Below are 5,634 nucleotides of genomic sequence, written 5' to 3' on the forward strand. Positions count from 1 at the left end.
TAAGCGCTCCGATAAGTTTTTGATGTTTTTGTCCCCACCCTCAGTTGTTCCCACCATATACTGACAGTAAAAAATAACTGAAGTGAACTTGAATTGTTGAGTATTGTTCTCTGTTTGAGTAACATCACTTGATCAAGCCTTTTCTAACATTCCACACTACAAAATAAAAGTATGTATGATTCGTGCTGATATCGTGTTGGATCAATATCTGTACCGGCCATTACACAAGGCTGCAATATCGTTATCATATCGGAAGTGAAAATGTTGTATTGGGACAGCCCTACTCTGCTGCATATCTAATCAGGCACTTTCTCAACCATTAGTCAGTGGCAGCTTTCAGTAATTTTGGTGGATTGATGAGAGCTGTGAGCTGCAATTATTTCCAATGAGTTGCATTTTGTGAAAGCACTCTGTAGTAGTGTATTTATTCAGTTAACCCTTGGTACATTTTAAATTCTTGGGTTAATATCTTTTTCTTTTGTATAATTTGTATTTAAAGCTTCATTTTGCACTGTAAACTGCTCATATATTGTTTTTAAAAGTAGTTCAAAAGAAATACAGATTTTTCCCTAACATGATGAATAATTGTGATTATAATTGTGGTTACAATATTGATCAAAATAATCGTGATTATCATCTTGGCCAATGATCGTGCCGCCCTACTCATTCATTGTTCTGCTGAGCAGTTAAAAGTTTTTAATCCTTCTGATTACACACATACAGTACAACCCTTTCAAAACAGCAAAAGTCTCATCATCAGTGAGCAAAATAAGGCACTGCGAACTGTTTCACTTTAAATGTTTTTAACAAATTAATTTCAACATCGTAAAAACTTGGCAATTGTTCTTTCAATTCCCTTTTATTGGAACAGGGATTGTAAAGTACACGATGCAATCACGATGCCCCCCAGGTCTGATACACTGGAACCACTCTGATGATGGCCTGTCTGCAGATGGGGCAGCGTGGCTGTGGTAAGGCCTGATAGCATCTGAAGCAGCAGCACACATGTCCACAGTCCAACAGGACACAGTTACGTGGCTGGTCGAGGCAGATCACGCAGGTTTTGTCCGGTTGGTTGTCCTGTCCATCTTGAAGTCCAGTGGCGTTTAGAGCCTCTGCCCTCAGTCTTTCATTTTCCCTTTGTTCCTGCTCCTGTCAAAGGTCAAAGCCATGTTGAAAAAGGCCAACATATTTTTTCCCGCCAGAACGCATCATGTCACTAAAGTCTCACTCTTATCATTTTCTGAAACTTGGCAGCCCTGCAATAGCTTTTAAAACAAGATTCCACAAACGTCCACATGCAACAAACTTGTAGAAAACTGTAGATTAAGATTTACAGTAAAAAATAAAATAAAAACTTACATTAAGATGTTCAGCATTGGCTCGACTTCTTCTGTACATGTGGTCGACTCCTGACACGGCCAATCTGACTACAATACATAATAAATCTATAGCAATCACAGAAGCAGTGTCAGAAAACCCAGCCATTTCCTGCACAGACAGACACAGTAAAACACATCAGCACAAATCTGACTTCATGTTCAAGCTTTTTATAACTGTAGTTAGAGTTTAATGAATACAACTTATCTGTTCACCTGCTAAGTAAGAGAAACCAAAAGTGACCTTTAAAAGTTGAAAAAAAAGCTTAAGCAGGAGCATGAACAGCTGAGGCCAGAAAGCAAGTTGTACATTTCCTGTTAATCACATCTAACAGCGTTTGTTGTTTTGTACGATTCTAAATACCTTGAAGAGAAAATATGCTTCTCATCATGTTATTTTCCTTCTTCTTTGGGTTTTTCATGCACCCTCTTTGTCGTACTACCGCCCTCATCTGACGGTTAACTCGTACCACCGTTCTTTAACCCCCGGAAGTGTTTAATTGGTGGCCACCATAGATATTATAATACGTAGAGGCTGCATCGACTGCTGCAGCCATAGATATCGTATATAAAGGCTAGATGACTTAAGGCGGAATCTGCCATGGCATCACCGGCGGCCATCTTGCACCGGACAGCAGCTCTCTGACGGAGTCTTGAGGAACCAGAGGGAAGGTGAGTGATATGCCGAATATAAATACTTTTATCTCACTAAAATCTTGACGGATTTGGATACAGTTTACTTTCTTATTAATGTGAATACAATTCTGGATGTTTTCAAATGTTAAAATTGCAGCTTCTCCCTTCAAAAAACAACTTAATCATGGAGTATATTTGTGTAAGGCTGAGACCACCAGATTTAACTTATTAGAAAGTTTATTAAAAAAATCTTACGTTATGTTTCCTTTAGCAAATTGCTGAGTGAAGATTGAAATGAAGATTCCAGACTTTTGTGCAGCCTACGGATGCTCTAATCGCTGTTGGAACCAGAGCCTGTGGAATCACTTCTCACATGTAAGATATTACAACACTATGACCAGTGACGTGCAGTGACCACTAGGGCTGGGTAGGCACGTTGCAAATCGAGACCACCAATGACAATTTCATATGTTTCTGCTGTCAAGTGTTAATTCAATTCAAATCAATTTTATTTGTATAAAGCAATTTCCAACAAAGTCATCTCAATGCGCTTATCAAAATATAAAATTCATAATAAGAAAGAAAAAACCCAATATGAACAAGTGTTTAGCCATCTAACAAAATCAACATCATAAACACCATTAAAGAATAGCGATGTAACGATTAATCGTAAGGCAGTTAAAAATCGATTCATAGGTACCACGGTTCACATCGATGCTCTGAAAATTGAATCGCAGTACTTTTTTTAATCCTTCCAGAAGCGGACGTGACGGGCGGAATCTGCTACTATTTTCTTTCTGGCCGCCATTTACTGTTAAACATGCTCATAAATGATTCTTTACTCCTTTAGCACCGAAAGAATATCTGTAATATTGCGTGAATATCTGTAAAAGTCAGGTTTTTCTATTAATTCTGTCTGCTAGCATAGCTTCTCTTCTTCACTGGTGGAATAACTGCATGCCAACCGACCACTGGGTTACCAGCGCCCTCTGCTGGTCTAAACAAATATCTGCCGTAAATACAGTAAAATGACTGTTTTTTTTTTGTTTTTTTTTAAAAGTCCAATTGTTAAGGCACAAAATACATTTTCAGTTGCACATTTAAAAAGAAAAAGAACTATTACGCAGTTTTGAATTGTTTATTATAGAACCAGAATTTAAATTAATTGGCTTCTTCATTTGTATTATTCCTTTATTTATTTCATTCAAGATTTATTTTTAGTTAAATTGCATCATTTTGAATAGTTTATCAAGGAATTCTTTTGACAATGAAAAACAAATGGAAAATAGTATAATATTTTCCCCCAAAAAATAAAGGAATATTTTTCAGTCATTTGTCAACATTCCCATTTTGTAAAATAAATCGTGAGAAAATCGTATCGTGAACCCAGTATCGTGAATCGAATCGTATCGGGAGTTGAGTGAATCGTTACATCCCTATTAAAGAAACATAAACAATTATTTAATATATCCTCCATACTCTCCAATAAGAAATATCTCATGACACGGCAGCACATCTGTTGTTTGTGTTGGAAACACAGAGACACAGAGAAAATGACAACTTTGAACATCCTCAGTGAGGAGCATCCACAAAGCCAATCCTTCCTTTTGTACCATTCACTGTGAAAAGTATGAAACATGTTCTGACTTTACCTTTGCTGAAGGTTTGGTAACTCAGGTGTTGGTCTCCATCTTTTAAAAGCTGTCGTTTTTCCTCAAAACAAAGTTTCTCTATCATCTCTAGCGCTGTCACCCGCCCACTAGTTAAAGAACGTAGCAGCAGCAGTCACGTGTCATCTATTCACTAATGTGCTGTAAACTTACGCATAGCATTTAGCTAGCTCTCTACGCTGCCTTTACGCGTAAATTGATGTCACATTGGGGACCTGACTGCGCATGCGCAAACACGTAAAATCACGAGAACGGAGGCAGAAGAGCGACGTGCCTTTGGGAGGGGGCGTGGCCTCCCTCTGCCTTACAGCGGAGCGAAAAAAAAAAAAAAGACTGCAGCTGTTCCAGGAAACAGCGCTGTTTAGTAATTTGGGCTATGAAACGCACAAAATGCGGAAACTTTCAAACTTATAGGTACTGTAGGCTGTTGGAAATGGAAAAATAAATAATTTATAAAAAAAAAAAAAAAAATAAATTATAATTAAATAGTCAAAATATCAATTCACCCTTGGGTAGGCACTGCCTACCTTGCCTACCCTGACGGCACGTCACTGACTATGACTATATTTAGGATATATTTAGTTACTTAGTGGAAGTATGTACAATACAGGTCCTGTTACAAAGGAACAGCGGGGCTGACATAACAGAATTGCAATATTGTTGTTGACACAAGGCTATTCAGAATATGTTTGTTTAATCAATCACTGAATGTTTCTTTTGGAAACCTTTTTACCACTATTTTAATGTGGTTAGTCTTAAAATATCAATACCAATATTATTGAGTGTAATATAATTATCCATAAGTGCAGTGTTATAGCAACACCTCTGACCTTTATAACAAACTAAACCGTTTGAAAATTGAGCAAGTTATTCTTGTTTAAAAAGTGCATGCACAACTACTACATAATTATGGGTGAGCGAGCTGACCGTGACAAGATGGCCGCCAGTGCGGACGAGTGATCTCGCCTTCATATGATATCTATGGGTGCGTCAACAGGGCGGCCATCTTGGACCGGTGGCACTCGCTCCTACAGTAATATCTAGAGGAGTGATGTGTTTACACGATTAAAGTTGTCATAAATCGCTCAATTCTCAAGCAATTTTCACGGGGTTTGTTTGTAACAATCGTCAGAGATAGATAGATAGATAGATAGGTAGGTAGACAGACATAAATAGAACAAAAGGAACCTAGAAAACGTTCAGATGTGCTCAGGGTGTTATTGACAACATTGTTAGAGGCTTTACACTGTATTTGACAATTATTTTTATTAGTGTATAATTGTACTACTACTGTATTATTGTTATTCTTATAATTATCATTATATTCTCATATTATTGTATTATTATTATCATTATTATTGCTATATTATTGTTATTACATTATATTCTTATATTATTATTATTAGTTCATCAATTATTGTAGCCAAAGAACTGAAATATTCAAGGATGTGGGTGTGGAGATTAAGTGTTGAGTGGTAAAACCAGCATTTTAAATATATCCAAGCACCTTCTATCATAGCTACATGTGTGATATTTTTAAAAAATTAAACAGTTTGGAAATCGGTACAAAATTCAACGAATAATTCTACTTTGAGATTGAGAAATACCTCTTTCTGTCGTAAGTCCACTGCTTTCACTCGTACTGGTTCGAGATGGCACTGCTTTTAACGTGTCCCTCCACATTCGATGCTTACGTATATAATGTCTTTGAAGTGGCCAAGGCGTGACGTCATCCACGGCGTTAAGGAAAAGTGAATAGGAAAGGAGATAGGAGGTGAACACTTGGACTCAGCCTGTTTCCAAATTCTTCTTTTGTATTTTATGGCGGTTGACATCCTGAACGTTGTATTACCGCCACCTACTGGATTAAGAGTGAACCATGGCTAACAGGAACCAACCATTTTGTCTTGTTTTTTTATTTTATTTACTTTTTTATTGAAAAATAAAAA

The 5,634-nt window shown here is 37.1% G+C and overlaps 1 long non-coding RNA gene across 1 annotated transcript; it reads right to left on the reverse strand.

The window, feature by feature from the left end:
• Nucleotides 1-843: 843 nt before the first annotated feature.
• LOC114479771 (uncharacterized) lies at nucleotides 844-5,416 on the reverse strand. The gene is made up of 3 exons (XR_003676017.1): nucleotides 5,293-5,416; nucleotides 1,363-1,491; nucleotides 844-1,152 (listed from the first exon to the last, which is right to left on the reverse strand). It is a non-coding gene; the product is annotated as an uncharacterized LOC114479771 (long non-coding RNA).
• Between the last annotated feature and the right edge of the window lie 218 nt (nucleotides 5,417-5,634).

This window comes from Gouania willdenowi, chromosome 17 (assembly GCF_900634775.1).
Source record: "Gouania willdenowi chromosome 17, fGouWil2.1, whole genome shotgun sequence".
NCBI lineage: Eukaryota > Metazoa > Chordata > Actinopteri > Blenniiformes > Gobiesocidae > Gouania > Gouania willdenowi.